Below are 16,590 nucleotides of genomic sequence, written 5' to 3'. Positions count from 1 at the left end.
TGGAAGCTAGCTACCCTGGGATATGCAATAGTAAACAACAAGAGACCTTGTATCAAACAAGATGGGAGGCAAGGGCTGACACCTGAAGCTGTCCTCTGACCTCCACACTCACACCATTGCACAAGTGTGCCCACACACATACATCACACACACAGACACACAGACACACATACACACACATACACACACACACACGAACACCAAAATAACAAACAAACAAACAGATGGAGAAGAAAAGAGCCATATGAGATAGGGAAGTGTGTAGGGGGAATGGCAGAGAGATAGACAAGAAATAGAAGAGTAAGGAGAGCTCTGTGGGAGATAGAGCACAGCTAAGAAAGATGATACAAGAATGCCTTAAAGAAGAATCCAGTGAAGACCCCAGCAAAAGCATCCAGGCACATATGAGCCCTTCTTACTCTACAACCTGGCTACATTTTAAGCATTCATTTTTATTTATATGCATGTGTGTAGACGTAAGCACATATATGGGCACGTGTCAATGCAAGCAAGAAGAGGGTACCATGTGCCCTGGGGACACAGGTAACTGTGAGTTGCAGGTGCTGGAGATGATACTCATGTCCTCTTCAAGAGCAGCAAGCTCCTAACTGCTGAGCCTCTCTCAGCCCCCGACTCCACTGCACTTTAAACAGGCGACCACAGGGTTTGAGGATTTTGTAATACAAACTGTGGAAATTATAAAGCCAGAAGCAATGCGCAAGCAAAAGCTGTGTGGTGAAGCAGGAACACAGTGCCAGTATAGTAAGGACACTACGGGAACATGCAACACGCCAGGGGCATGGGTGGGCAGATTTCTTGGCAGCTGTTCTGGACTATGAATACTTGTTTGTGCCAAAACAGTGAGTAAACAGAACTCTTGACATTTGACATGGGGATTAAGTAATCTCCCTGGGGTTCAGAAGATGGCTCAGTTCATAAGGAGCCTCTTATGCTTTGGAAGCATGAGAACCTGAGTTCTACCCTCAGGATCTACATTGAAAGGAAAAGAACTGTTTGACATTTTAAACAAAGTTTTTTATTCACTAAAAATATTTAAAAATAACAAAACAGAAGTGGGCACAGTTGGTCAAGCTTTAATCCCTGTACTTCAGAGACAGAAGCAGGTAGATGTAGATCCCTGTGAGTAGAAGGTCAGCATTTCTACATACAATTCCAGACCAGCCAGAAGTATAGTGTGTATTGTAATTTAAGAAAATGAGCATGCAAGAGAAAGATGCCGTGCAGCAGGGTTTAAGCAGAAGAGTTTTTTAATAGGGAAAGGGGTTATAAAAAGGGGAAAGGGAAGGGGGAGATCAGCCTCCAGAGATAGAAGCTGCAGGAGAGAGGAAAAGGGAAAGAGGGAAAGAGAGGAGGGGGACAGAGACAGGAAGAGAAGGAAAGGGAGAAGGATGGGAGGTGGGCAGGGCCCTTTTAAAAGGGAACATAGTGAATATGCACAGGTGGTGCTCTTAGTGGCTGCAGCTGAGGGTGTATCTTGTCAGAACCCCAAAGACAGGCCAGTACAGATGCCTGAATAGTAACAGTGTGACCTTGTCTCTAAAGGGGGGCATGTCTAACTGTGATGGTGCATGTTTCTAATCCTGGTGCTGAGGAGCTGAATATAAACATATCCTGGGGCTTATTAACCAGTCAGCATAGCTTCCTTGGTAAGTTTCAGGCAAGGAAGAGACCTTCTTAAGCAAGAAGGTGATGGATACTGAGGAATGACTCTAGAGGTTGACCTCAAACCTTCACATCCACTTGTACACACACACACACACACACACACACACACACACACACACCACACTGGGACACACACCACTAACATCATCTCTCTTGTCTTCTACTTATTAAGGGCCTGTAAAGTCCTCGGTGACAAAGGACCAACAAAGATAGCAAAGGTCGCCAGCACTTGAGTCTGCTTTTGCACATGCACTCTGAGTGCCTTACTCATTCCTCCCTGGGAACTCTCCCACCAGGAGGTAATAATGTCCAGGGTCAAAGTCCTATTGTGTAATTCCAAACAAATGAAGCCCTCAGTTTCCTGGTTTTTCTCATCTTCACAATGGGGCTCACCACAGCATTTACCTCACGCTGCTGCTGCTATGAAGGGAGGACTGGATGAGGAGACAACATACACACAACAGGACCGGGCACCTTGTGAACATTTCAGAAACATTTGATAAGGTCACTATTTGTGTTGCTGCATTTAAGGAACAAGGAAACCAAATTCAGTGAGGTTAATTGGCTGACCGAGAGTAAGATGTCAGAACGGCAGATGGAACCTATGGCTATCAAAGGGTTAAGTGTCTTTGGGATAGGATCTACACAACTTCCATCACTTTAAAAGTATTAACAGATTCCAAAATTCTGCCTGTCTTGAGTATTACACACCATGTCGGGAAAGCAGTATTGGCGATTAACAGGTCTCCAGAAAATGTCTAGCATAATTGAAGAAACATGAATAGGCACCAGCCAGCTGAAGGTGTCTTCCTGTGTCTTCTCCTCCTCCCACAAGTGGAAGGAAAAGAAGGGAGGGAGACAGGAGTGATTGAGGGAGAAACGGAGAGAGGGAGATGGAGCAGGGCGGGAGAATGAAACGTTCTTACAGTTTTTTTCTAAAGCCATCCCTAAGATGGATCCATGGGTAAAGGCACAGACAGTTGAGTTTGATCCCTGGGACCCACATGGTAGAAAGAGAATTCACTCCAGCAATTTGTCTGCTGACTTCTACATGCAGACATGCAGACTATGGCATGAGCTTACACACACACACACACACACACACACACACACACACACACAGAGCACACACAGCACACACAGCACACAGGCATGCCCCCTGGAAAAAATAATGAAAATAACAGTAAATCCATGTCTATTTGCTTATTCACTGATTTCAGCCTTCTAGAGCTCCTGTTTGACAGACACCATGACTACTAGAAATAAAGAAACAATTGCCCATTCATTGAGTGATAGATTAGTAAACTTGTGCCTCAAGTCTGTAGATAGGTGTTTTAAACACCAGCAGCTTTGACCATCAAGGTCTGATACACAGAAGTTAATGTTCTCCCTATGTGTTAGAGAGGAGAATACACTAATCTAAACTCGAGAACGTGTGCCTATGTCCATTCAGTCACTGAAAGTTTGGGAGCTACCCTGTGGGGAACAGCCACTGCTCTGGGCACTAAGTTTAATATTAAACTAGAAGACACACACAGAGCTACCGCTTCATGGAAGGTCTTGCCTCCCTAAGGAGACCTTCCTAATCAGTAACCCACCATATGTTTAATTACACTAGTGATAAGTACTGCGACAGACAACCACTGAGAACTAGTAAGGACTATGACAAATAGGGAGAGCTTTCCTAAGGAAGACACTCTGGCTGAGAAGTTGTGCCCCAAGAGGAAGGATGGGGAGAAGAGACACTCTTAATCGGGTAAGAGGAGCAGGAACTAGGCTAGCACGAAGGAAGAGAATAGCTTTGGGATACATACTGAATGACTCTGGCAATCAGTTTTTCCTTTCTGGCTGTTACCTTCACCAGAAGGGGAGGGGACAGAGAAGATCATCTGCCTTGTGCTCTCGAACCTCTTCTCTGTGTCAGAAAAAGGCCTTGCCACAGAGTGCAGGACCAACCACAGATTGCAGGACCAGCCACAGAGTGCAGAACAAGCCACACCATGCAGAACCAGCTACACAGTGCAGGACCAGGCCCGGAGTGCAGGACTCAGGACAGCTGGCTGCAGGTGATTCAGTTCAGCATGGGGCTCACCCCACTGTAGGAAGCCAGGTTAACCCATGTCTAGGATAGGAGAACTGTCGTTTTCCTCCTCCACATTCAGCAACCCATACTAAGATCCAACTAGTAGGCTCAGAGCTCCCCACACCCCAACTCCAACAGAAACATCCTATAGATTTAATGACAAGGCGTCCAAAGCCCTGGTTTGATTGATGGGTTTTTAATGATCTATCTGATTCTCTGGCTCCTTACTAAGAAAGCAATGAAGATGAAAACCTAGATGTCTCCTCGCTCCACATACAAAGAAATACAATGTACTTTAAAAATCGCTTGGGTAATCTTCCTGCTATTCATTAGACATCCTCAAAAACAATGACTTCTTTTAACAGGTACGTAGCTGTCATGACTGGCAACTGGCAATGCCTGTGAGAAACTTTTACTCAGTTTAACAAGGCCCTCTACTGGCAGTCTCTAAAAAGTGTCTGAATGTAGGGCCTTTCCTGTACTTTTTGGAAACTATTTTGAACATTCCCAATTATAAAGCCCCTCCCATTCCTGAGCTGGAAGCACAGGAGAGAGGGAAAGGAGGCAGGTGGAAAATAAATGCTGATTTGTACAGGACATCCATCCCACTGCACACAAAAGGACACTGCTCCAAACTGTCATCTTCCTCCCTTTAATGAGACTGCTCTAGACGTCCAAGGGACCCAGGAAGAAGAATCCGTCCTACATTCGAAGGTGCTGAGGATTTATGGCACCACAGGAACAAATACGAATTTTATTTGCCAGCTAGAATAAACTAGATCTTTTCTGTTTACCCAAATGTGAGTAATTGAATATAACTAGAATAAAGACACGCGGTAAGCAGACATTTCAAATTACTCCTGATTTGGCATAGTTAATAATTAACTTCTCCCCTTCAACAGAATCAAGGGAAAGAAAAGCATCTCTGGTGACTTGAGACTGACTCTTTTATGAGAAGAATGGTTTTTAAGGGCATTGATTTCTGACACGTTTGTCACAGGAATCTTTGAAGAGTTGAGAACATTTAGCCACATAGTCAGTAAACCAGTGAACTGTTTTAAATGTGACAACTAATCACATTTCTAAAATTTCATTTTTAAGTTCTATTTAATTAGCTTTTTTAAAAAAATCAAATGCAGCTAGGCGTGGGTGGCACATGCCTTTAATCCCGGCACTCGGGAGGCAGAGGCAGGCAGATCGCTGTGAGTTCCAGACCAGCCTGGTCTACAAGAACTACTTCCAGGAGAGCTTCCAAAGCCACAGAGATACCCTGTCTCAAACAAACAAAAAGTCAAATGCACGAGTTTTTTTTTCAGAAAGCATCGTATCATTTGGAATAAAGCATGTATAGCAGATCTCCCCCCATCTCCCCCACCCCTCTGCTGCTCCGTGTACCTTTTTCCAGTCTCTTCACCACTTTCTCGTCCCATGCGTCCTTCTGTCATCCCCACCCCATTCTTCAGGGCAGGAATTTCACTTGTCTTGACACACTTTTTCCTTCCTTCCTTTCTTCCTCCTTTCCTTCCTTCCTTCCTTCCTTCTTTAGAGTAAACTTATAGTTACATCTATTTAGACAAATACATATGTACATTACAGGCTACGATCCACATGCAAGCCAGAATATCCAGCTTTCTTCTTTCTGAGTTCGAGTCACCTCCCTTAATGTTATACTTTCCAAGTGCATCCATTTCCCTGAAACTTTCATGATTTCATTTGTCTTTACAGCTGAATAAAATTCCATTGGGTGCATGCACCACATTCTTATTATCCATTCATTGGCTGGGGGACATCTACATTGGCTCCATTTCTCTGTTACTGTGAACAGAGTCGCAGTGAGTATGTGCAAGTAATAACTTAAGGAAATTTGTTTAATAGAAAGGAAATGTGATCATAATAAATTATGTGAATCGACGGTAAATAATACAGTGGTCCTTCTGTTTCCAAGGCTCTACGTCTGCAGACTGAAACACCCGGAGTTTGAAAATACCTAGGAAAGGCTGACAAGAAGATTCAGTGGGTAAAGGCACTTGCCACACGAGTCTGGTGACCTGGATTAGATCCTGTGAACCCATGGAAAGGCAGAAGAATTGACTGCATAAAGTTGACCTCTGACCTCCACAGGCATGCCATCATATGTGCTAGTGAGTGTACACACACACACACACGCCATGCACAGAGAATAATAACAAACAATATGACAATCTTTTTAAAAATTATAAAATGGACTTCAAAGGCTTCTCAGTTGCCAAGGAGCACTGGTTGCCTCTGCATCCACATTTAGGTGACTCACGATCACCTGAAACTCCAGCTTCAGGACATCTGATGTGATGGACTCTTATGGCCTCTGTGGACACCTACACACATGTCTATCTGTCTATGTCTCACTGGAAGGAATCCCCAATGGACACTAAGGGATTTCTATACTTACAAACATGATAAAAATAAGCACTAAATTGTTTTAAGCAAAAACGGTGATATAATCACACCGATGAACAGGGAGAGAGGGGGAAAGATGTATTGTTATCTGTCACAGTTGGAAATAATTTGACATTGGTAAAAAAAAAATAACACTATTGGGAAATATCATCACAAGATTGGGCCTGCCAAAATTTCATCATGGAGTAGGAGAGACTCAAGGGACCTCTCATCTCTGAGGATCCATAGGGAACTACTAGTCACTGGTGGGCAGAGAGACATTTTCTTCACTGATGTAAACACTAATAAGTTGCCCAAGTACAGATTCTGGTAAGCAACCCTAATGAAACTCACTGACTTACTGACTTACTACCACCCCTAAAGAAAGAAAAAAGGAGAGAGAGAGAGAGAGAGAGAGAGAGAGAGAGAGAGAGAGAGAGAGAAGAGAGAGGAGGGGGAGATGAAAGCAGACAGGGCCTAGTTGAAAAGAGGAGGAGGAGGATCAGATAGGAGTGGGAGGGAAAAAGCATAAATCATTGTCTTGCATAATTAATATATGCTAATATAACAAAAATTTTAAATGGGGGAGAAGCAGCTAAAAAAGCTGAGAATGGCTGTCACCAAAGAACAGCCCAAGGAATGGGGTGTGGAGGGAAGGTTGAGGGATGACAAGATGGGGGCATCCTAAGCCTCCCAGTGTCACTCACGGTCATCACTGGAGCAACTCCACTTAGTTCTGATGCTCACATGCATGAGAGCGGGCAGCTATGGGTTCATCATTCCTAAGTTGGCTATCCCCCTTCACACTTGCAGCTATGTAGGCATGTTCACAGGTGCATGGGTACATGTGTGTACATGTGTTTGGAAAAACCTGATCCATCTGAGAACCCATCCTGCACCACTCTTCCGCCTTACTCATTGAGGCAAGGGCTACCAGTCATCCCCAGAGCTTGCCACTATAGCTAGTCTCCCTAGAAAGCCTGCTTCAGGCTTAAGTCTCCACCTTCTGAAGCTGGAATTAGAGGTGGGTCACCATGCCCGCCTGGCATTTATGTGGGTTCTGGTAATCCAATCTTTGGTCCTAATGCTTACATGACAAACGCTTTACCCACTGAGCCAACAGCCACCCCTGCCACTGCCCCAGGGCCACTAAGTTGATTTTTAAAGTGTCTAAAACCAGTAAACACTGACAATGGAATGATTTGGGGTATTGTTTGAATGGGCCTGGATCAGTTCTACGCTTCCAGATTCAATTTGCCAAATGAAGCGTGCATTCTTTGTGGGGCAGTTTGTCAGACGGGCATTTGACAGTAACACTTGTTCCCACATTTCAGAAATAACAGCTCTTCTTTCATTCAACACCATCATATTCATAGGCTGTGTTATTATCTGGGCTCATGCTCCAAAATGGGCTCGGGACTTTCCTCTTGAACACAGTCCACTGGGTTCTCCCAGTGCATCCAAAGTCGATTCAAAGGATTCACTAATCCAATAATGTCTGTTTCTAAGAGGAGAGATCAGTTTTCTTACTCTGAAAACTACTAAGATTAGTTTATGGAACAACGGGAAGTACCTTGTATAATTGAGGCTTCCAGACTGACAGGACACAGTTTGCCAGACAAGAATGTTTCAAGGCATGGTAAACGTGTGGGTCATGCTCTGTGAGCACTAGAGATTTGTTCTTTCATCTGTTAAGGAAGTGCAGCTGGGAACTTGAAATTCCAAAGCTATAAACCTCGAAAGATTAGAGAACAGAGAAAGAATGTGCCTGTCAGGTTACTTATGTAGAAGCAGTCCAGTGACTTTCCCCAATGTTCAGCCTAAACTTTCCTGGCTGTTTAAGCCTACTTTCACAGGCTCGGGATGTAGCTCAGTTGGTAGAACAATTGCTTAGTATGCGAGAGGTCCTGGGTTCGATACCTTAGCACCACAAACATGGGGCACGGTTGAGTACACCAGTAGTCCCCACACTTGGGAGGTGGAGACAGGTGGGGCAGCAGCACTAGGTCATCTTCTGTTGGACAGTGAGTTTGAAGGGAGAACAAGCTCCATGAGACCTTATCTACAAAACAATCAAAGACCAGTTCTCAACATCCCAAACCAACTTCGTACCCTGCAAAACCGCATCCAAGTCCCGGGCGAAACACCACTGCGACACAGATAAGACTCTGATGCACTGTTTAGGGGGAATGGAAATGGCTGTGTGTACTTTATAAGTCTTACTGGCATTTACCAAATGGAAACATCCGTAGAACTGTCACAAGTCCACTCCAAGGCATATACCTAACAGAAATTTTTATGGATTGGACTGACAGCTAAACAGACAGACTTCTGTATCTTGTATGTATATAAAATACAAACTGTTATCTGGGATGTAGCCCAGTGTTTAGAGTGTTTACCTGACATACATGAGGCCTTTAACTCCATTCCCAACACACCGGAAACTGGTGTAGTGGTGCACACATGCCTGCATTCTCAGCGTTAGGGAGTTAGAAGCAAAAGGATCAAGAGTTCAAGGTCATCCTTGGCTACATAGTTTGAAGCCAGCCTCGACTAGAAGAGGTTGTCTCTCAAAAATGAAAACTATACTGCCACAAAGCACTACCTCTTCAGTGAAACCTGTCTGTGGACCAGCCCAAAGTCCAGCTACTATTTACAACGTTGGCTTTTAACCTGATCAGCTGTCATTTGACCGAGCTGAACCTACAAATACCCACAACAAGGACGTAAGTGAGCTTGATGTTCAGAACCATAAAAGTTGGGTTAACCCATAGTAGATTCATCTTTGAGTAATAGTCAATGGGTCTGCCCTGTGACACAGGGTGAAGGGCAAACCAATGAGATCCCTGATCCATGATACGTGTGACACCTGGCCGTGGTGACACACGCCACCAGAGAGCTAGGCATTGGCTTCAGATAATTCTGAAAAAGGAGATATCACTGCCTCATCTGGCTGGCACTTAGATGTGTTCATCTTATTTTATCAGTGTTCCAGGACAGTCTGTCCAGGGCGGATGTGAATGGCCCATGATGCATCCCAGGTGAGGCTCTTAAGATGATTAGCCATGCACACCACAAAGAGAGGAGTGTGAGCTGCGCATTCCAATCTTGACTCTTACTTCCCATGTGTCCTGTACACAATACTTCCCAGGACCTCAGACTGTTTTACACTTAGCTGTTCTGGTAAGGGTTTAATGAGCTCACACATGGTAAGCAGTCAGGGCTTGGCAGGGTAATCACTCAGTCGTGATTGTGGGAAAGAAATAGTTTAATATGCTGTTATGGTGAACATCAACCATGCTTTCATACTTTTTCTTATCCTTTGGTATGGACTAGATGAGGTATTGGGTTAAATACTAAATCACAATTTTTCGGTTCACAAATCCCACCTCAAACTCACTAGAATCCAGTGGTAAAGGTGGGGTGAAAATAAAAGATTTTAAAGGACTTACTTCAATTTTTTTTTGCTAGACAGGGTTTTTCTGTATTGTTTTGGAGGCTGTCCTGGAGCTCCCTCTGTAGACCAGGCTGGCCTCAAACTCACAGAGATCTGACTGCCTCTGCCTCCCAATTGCTGAGATTAAAGGCGTGAGCCACCAACGCCAGGCAAGACTTATTTTAATTTTTAATTGTGCATTTTAAAAGAGTTATTTTATATTTAATTATGCTATATCTGTGGGTTTGTGCATGTGAGTTTGACTGCAGGGGCCAGAGAAGGGCATCAGATCCCACGATGGTGGTTGTAAGATGCCTGGCCGGAGGTTAGGAACCAAACTCAGGTCCTCTGGAGGAGCAGCGGGTGCTCTTAACAAGGAGCCATCTCGAGTATTTTAAATGGGGCTGTGGAGTTTCGGCATTGTTAAAGCGTTCAGTCAGCATCTCACCACAGGTGATCACCTCATCTGATAGAAACAAGGACAAAGAGAACAGCTGACAATATGAAAGACTACAGACTTTCTCCCAGAAGTGGGGAGGACAGGTACGACTTAAGCATGAAAGGGAATTAGAAATAGACCCAAGACGGAGTCATGAGAAAAAGCCAGACTGAAGACTGAAGATGGGAAGTGAGAATGAAGGAATTTGGGAAACAGTGTTGACTCACATGCTTAGTACACGATCTACCAAAGACAGTAACAGACGTAGCAGACCTTAAGTTCTGGGAGGCAGGGCCTTGTGACACACAGAGGCGGAAGGGCAAACCAATGAGCACCCTGAACCATGGTACGTGGAACCCCTGACTGCTGTGAGGGAGGGAGGAAAGGCTGCTCCTGGCATGCAGAGTACAAACAAAGACCTGGAGATGAACTGGATGCAAAAGAAGGTGCCACAGGCCAACTGCAGGACGGAGAATGCGGAGTAGTGCCTACCAACGTACAGGTCCAGCGCATCCTGCCATCTGAGAGCAGCTCCCAGGAACAGGATGGTCAGTGCCACCTGCATCACCTGAGGAATCTCTAACTACACCTGCATATGACTCCCACCTTGAATGTTTGAGTCTTTAAGTCCAAAAAGGGGTACAGACATGAACAAGAAAAAGACCATATTTCCATAGCAGATACACTTCAGTCCATGACATGTACCTCGTCCTGTGCTGTGTTGAAGTTCTATTGAAATGTGTGTGCGTGTGTGTGCGTGTGTGTGTGTGTGTGTGCGCGCGCGCGCGTGCGCACACCTTTGTGGTGTATTGCATGTGTGCTGTTTTGAAGCTATGTTAGTACACACTATCTGTATGTATGTATGTCTGTCTGTGTGTGGATCATCTGTCTCAATGGCATGTGTGTGGTGCATGCATGGGTACATGCTCTGATGCTTACACAGGAAGGCCAGAGGAGGATGTTGCATGTTGTGCTCTGTCACTTTCTAACCTGCTTCCTTGAGACAGAGTCTCTCTGTGAACCTGGAGCTAGGCTGACTGCCATCAATCTCCAGCAATCTCTAACTCTACTCCCTTGGCACCCAGTTTACTGGTGCCATGTATCTATGCCTGGCCTTTTAGATGGGTGCTGAGGTTAGGGCTGCATGCCTTCCCAGGAAGTGCTCTTACCCACTAAGCTATCTTCCCAGGCCTTGAATTTATGTTTGTTCTTCTTCATCCTCCTATGAAGAAGCCATGCTTCTATCTCACATTTTCAAGATACTGGAACAGGGAAGTCTAGCAAGTTAGCCAGGATCACAAAGCAGCAGGTGTGAGCAGTGTTTGAACAGAGACGGCACAGGCCTGGTGTACAAGTCCTCAATCACTTTGCCACACAGCTTTTCGAGAGAGCATTATAATGATTTGGACTCTCAGTGATTTACGTAGATGAGGAGGTAGGGAGAAAGAAGGTGGGACACAGTAGCTGACATCCACCATGAGTTGCCCTGGGCTTATGCTCAGAAGTCTGGCATCCTAGGTCTTGAATCAAAGTGAAGAATTTACATCTATTCAGCTATATTTAGTTATGTGATAATGTCTGCCAACTCATGCAGAGCTCTGGGTGTTCTGCTACAGGAAAAAAATGCTTATTTCTTTTGCTCTTCTACTTAGCAGTCCATACTAAGAACTACTCTGCTAGTATCAAAACATAGGCTTTGCCTTCCATGCAAAGTAATGGTGTGTGGGCATGTTTGCATGTTTACATGTGTGTGTTTTAAAACACACACACATGTGTATGCATACATGGGGAAGTCAGAGGACACCTTAAGGTGTGTCATTCCTCAGGTGTAGCCTTCCTCTGTGTGTGTTTTAAAACAAAACAAATATATAAATAAATATACAAATAAATAAGACAGGACCCTCACTGGCCTGGAACTCACCAAGCAGGCCAGGCTGTCTGGTTCACCAGTTCCAGGGACTCTCTGGCTTAATTTCATTAGTGCTGGAATTAAATGCTTGACTTTGTTTTTAATGTGAGTTCCAGAGCTCAAACTGAGGTCCTTACATTCGCAAGGCAAGTGCTTGACTGACTATACTATCATCTAAGCTTGCACTGGGAGAGTCTATCCTGCTGTCACAACCAGGATAGCAAGTTCCAGAGAGCAAAGGAAGCTGGATTTGAGTGGAGACCCAAGGTCCAGGCTGCAGGGAAAGGGCAGATGGGTTAAGAGGAATCAAGGGAAAGGTGGGAAAGCCCCCCTATCAAAGAGAAGGAAGAGCTGCAAGAGGCATGTAAGGAAGTTTAAGATTTGGAAATTGAGCAGGAATGGTTTAAGAGCTGGGAATCAATGAGGATATTCCAACGTGCCCTGTGCAAAAAAGCCTGGACAGTCTCAGCTGCCATAGATGCCCTTCTTGCCTTCTGCCTCTCCACTAAAACAATCACAGGGCTTGCTTCAGCTTGCCAGCTAAATGATGAGGAACAGAGATATCAAGAAAAGTAACCAGCCTGCTGGTGGTGGTGCTTGCCTTCCTTTAGTCTCAGCACTCAGGAGGCAGAGGCAGGTGGATCTTTGTGAGTTTGAGGCCAGCCTGGTCTACAGCCAAGGCTACACAGAGAAACTATCTCTAAAAACCAGGAAAAGGAAGGAAGGAAGGAAGGAAGGAAGGAAGGAAGGAAGGAAGGAAGGAAACCAGAGCCAAAACCAAAACGGGTATGTTCTGCATCTGCCAGCCCACCTTTATCTGTACACTCTCCTAGAAGGTGCAGGTGCCACCTGTAGATCTTATTTCTATTCTAATTGTCAAGGACTTGAAAAGTGGCATGCATATGTGCATGCAGGATTGAGTGTAGGACTCAGTGCCTAGTGGGTTCTCTGGCAGGGCTCTGTTGGGGGTCTTTGGCCTTTGGACAAATGATTTCTTACGTCATGGTTTTTCTTCTGGAAAAGGAAAAGGAAAAGGATGGAGCTACATATATCTTGATTGGTAGAATGCTCGGCTACCATGCAGGAAGACCTGGGTTCAATCCCCTGTACCACATAAACCTAGCTTGGTGGTGCATGTCTGTAATTGGGGGGTTGGTAGTGAAGGCAGGAGGATCAGAAGTTCAAGGCCATCCTTGGTTGGCTACATGTGGACTTCAAAACTAGCCCAAGCAATGTATAACCTTGCCTCATAAAGAGGGGATGGGGGGGGGAGAGGAGAGGACATAAGGTATTGGACAGTCTTAGCATATTGGTCGATCTTAGCAGCTGAGTCCTTAACTTGAACACAACTCTACAAAAGGTGTGGGACTATGTAACACAGGACATACTCCAAGATGAATGTGTGCTGATGGCGAACTTAGGAGCCATCAAGAAGGCAGGAGGTGAACCACTGTAGGATGCCATGGAAAATAGCCAAAGACTGTTAAGACCCTTCTCCCTGGCTGTCCAGGATAAAGGCATGAGGGCTGTCACTTCACAGGCTCCTGGGGTGCTGACAGAGCATCTGAGTTCAGAAGTGAGCCAGTCTCCCAGAATGAGTCACGGGGCTCTCGTGCAGGAGCTAACAAGCCAATAGTCGCTTCTTGCCAATGAGTCCTGAGCTGTCAGGGGTGGAGAGCAGCAGTCAGCTGGGGCTTGCAACCAGCAACCGTCTGAGCTGCAAGCACAGGGAAGAAAACCCCTGCAAGGCAAGTTCACCAGACGCTGCTTAAGCGGAACTTCCAGGAAATAATTTACTGAGCTGTGTACCCCTTGCAGGCTGAATAAGAGGGGGGAGACCTGCCTGGCCTGGGGCCACCCTACAGGCATTCTCCCTGCTGAAACCCCGGAGGACGGTGTTAAAGAGTCCCAAGGAAAGTGAAAGAGAAGGTGAGAATCCTGCCTGCCCACAGTGATGTCAAAGTTGGACTTTGTCATTGGGAGATGAGCTGGGCTTGCTCACTCACTCAGAAAGTCCACCAGAGCACTCACCATTTCTCCATACAACACTGGGGCCTGGGGAGGCTCAGAACAGAAAGCCTTGAGTTACAGAGCCGTTTCCAGTACTGAGATGGCTGAAAATGAATGAGGTTTGGGGGTGTGGGGGCGAGAGATGAGGAGAAACAAGAGAAGAGAAAAAGGAGGAAAGAGAGGACATGAGAAGAAAGAGGGGGAAGATAAAATTATGCAGGAAAGAGAGGGGGGGGACTGGGACTAAGGAGACGTTATAGCACATGGGATGCACTGAAAATGAACATGCTCGTATTAAAATCTGTAACCCATGAAAAGAAGCCAAGAGGAAGCAGGTGTCTCTCTCCGGACACACTCTCACATTCAGTTTGTAAAGTCTTACAGTTTCCTACCCGCCTTCCCAGGTCAACCTAACTGTTTTGTCTGGTTAGCTGGCATTTATCTTAAAAGACAAAAACAACAAACCACCCTCCCCACACCCCCTGCAAAAGTGGAGGAGTTTAGGAGCTTCCGATTTTCCAGTCCTGTTAGCAGCAAGCTTCCTTCCCCACCAAACCCCAAGTTGAGAGGACTATAATTACTCTGAACAAATGCATACTTGTGGCTGCGAGAGAGCCTGCAATAATACATAAACAGCATCTCATTTTTAACGGAAAGCAAGCTGAAAACATCAGAGGGAAACTGTTACAAGACTTTTGTTTTGTTTTGTTTGTTTGTTTGTTTTGTTTTGTTAAGTCCCAAGAGTCTTACTTGGAGTGAGCTCTTCCCTGTGGTGAATGGAAATCACAAAGTCCCGGAGGCAGGAACTGCAAATCTCCCACAGCCTCTCTCCCGCGCTGTCCTCCGATTGCGATCCTGTTTACTTGCGAAGCATTCGAAAATACATTAGGAAGAACTCTGGGTTTTCTTGAAGATCTGCGCAGAGTCAGCAGTCCAGCCTGGGATTCAGGGCGAGTTTGCGGAGACCTGGGAGCCCAGGGCTGCGGCTCTGTGGTTGCTCCGAGCTTGTAAATACAGGCGCTATGGACAAAGTCCCAGATGACATCACTGGGAGCTGCTTACTGTTGAGTCTTTATTAACTGACTGTCAAAAAGAAAGGAGGGAGGGGGGGTGGGGAGGCAAGAGGATCTCTTCTGCAGAGAATCGGTGTCTGGGAATGGATTCCGGTGATAGGTGCGTGAAGTAACCCTGCCGAGTCAAGTTGGCCCGAGTTTGGCTTCTCTCTGAAAATGTGAGAGGGTCCTCTCTCTAGTGCTCGCTGAATAAGTTGCAGACTCAGACGCAGACGCAGACGCTTGGGGACAGTTTGAAGCGAAAGGCAGCCACCTGCTCCAACTCCTCTGCGTGGCTGGATGATTCACAAGTACGTGGGGATTAGACACGTCTTGAGTTTCCTTGCAAGTATTACTGTGAGCTCCCTACCTGGGTAGCGTTTCTTCCAGGATTGTCTTGATTTGCAACTTTCTGCGATAAACTCTGAGACTAAAGTTTCTCAACTTTGAATAAAAGAGAGGGCTCACAGAAATTCTAGGGGGGATAATATGTGTGCGTTTGCAAAAAAAAATGTGATTTGTTTGTTTGTTTCCTGGGCAGAATGCCGGGAGGGTTTGTCTGATTCTCAAGATTGTGTGGTATACATCCACTATCATAAATTGAATAAAAAAAATTAAAGTTAAATGTAATACAATTAAAACTATTACAATTAAACATTTACATGTAATTTAAAAGTAAAATAAGAAAAATAAAATGTAAGAGTAAAGTAAAAAGTAAAGTGGCCAGCAGGAAAGGTACCTGTTGCTTTACCCTGATGACCTGAGAAGATACTCCACAGTCACTCCTCTGAGAGTGGCATGTGTGCTCCTGCATACTCTCTCTCTCTCTCTCTCTCTCTCTCTCTCTCTCTCTCTCTCTCTCTCTCTCTCTCTCTCTCTCTCTCTCTCTCTCTCTCTCACACACACACACACACACACACAATTATATAAAGTAAATTATACTGCCGCACATCACTGCAAACCTGTAAATTCCATTTCCTTTCAATCATCAAAATAAAACTGAGGCTTCCTTGCTCTATTTTCCCTTCTCTCCTTGGTCTCTCTTCTGCCAACTGGTTCTTTTGGCTTTCCAAGTTGCTTACCACCCCTACCGCGCTTCCCCCCCCCTCCAGCTAGAGATGGTCCCCACATTCAACCCGAGTCTCTATTCTCTATTGTGATGCCTGAACGCCCAGTCTTCCTCCCTTGGTCTGTTGCAATGAGGCTCACTATTTATATGTATTGGATGCTTTTTATACACTTGTATTTTTAGTTTGTTTTTTTGCCATCTGTGTGCTTGTCTCCCTAACCCACTTTGAAATGTCATTAAGAGCAGCGGCTGTCTAGTAAGTTCTGTTTATTTGTTTATGTCCTGTCACAGCTATAGGGAATCCTGACCCGAGTGCAGAGGGGAGGTCCCTGAGGGTGGAGACAGGAAGGAGGGTAGCAGATCCCAGGGATAGGGGGGTCTATGTTTAGACTAAGCATTCTCCCTGCCTTGGAAAACAATGACCTCACATCTAGCTCCCTGACTCCAGTCAATGCTCATTCCACTTCTGAAACTTATTTCCTCCAAGAATA

General features: G+C 45.3%; 1 protein-coding gene across 1 annotated transcript in view; it reads right to left on the bottom strand.

Moving 5' to 3' along the window:
* The window catches only part of Nckap5 (NCK associated protein 5), an 831,052-nt gene extending 816,014 nt beyond the window's left edge, over window positions 1-15,038 (bottom strand). Inside the window, exon 1 of the mRNA XM_040738960.1 lies at window positions 14,729-15,038. The gene's annotated coding sequence lies outside the window, so the exon portion shown is untranslated. The remainder of the gene's footprint in view (window positions 1-14,728) is intronic.
* Between the last annotated feature and the right edge of the window lie 1,552 nt (window positions 15,039-16,590).

Source organism: Mesocricetus auratus, unplaced genomic scaffold (genome assembly GCF_017639785.1).
Source record: "Mesocricetus auratus isolate SY011 unplaced genomic scaffold, BCM_Maur_2.0 Super-Scaffold_100676, whole genome shotgun sequence".
Taxonomy (NCBI): Eukaryota; Metazoa; Chordata; class Mammalia; order Rodentia; family Cricetidae; genus Mesocricetus; species Mesocricetus auratus.
The sequence above is the reverse complement of the archived record's forward strand: the minus strand, read 5'-3'. Positions and strand labels throughout refer to the sequence as shown.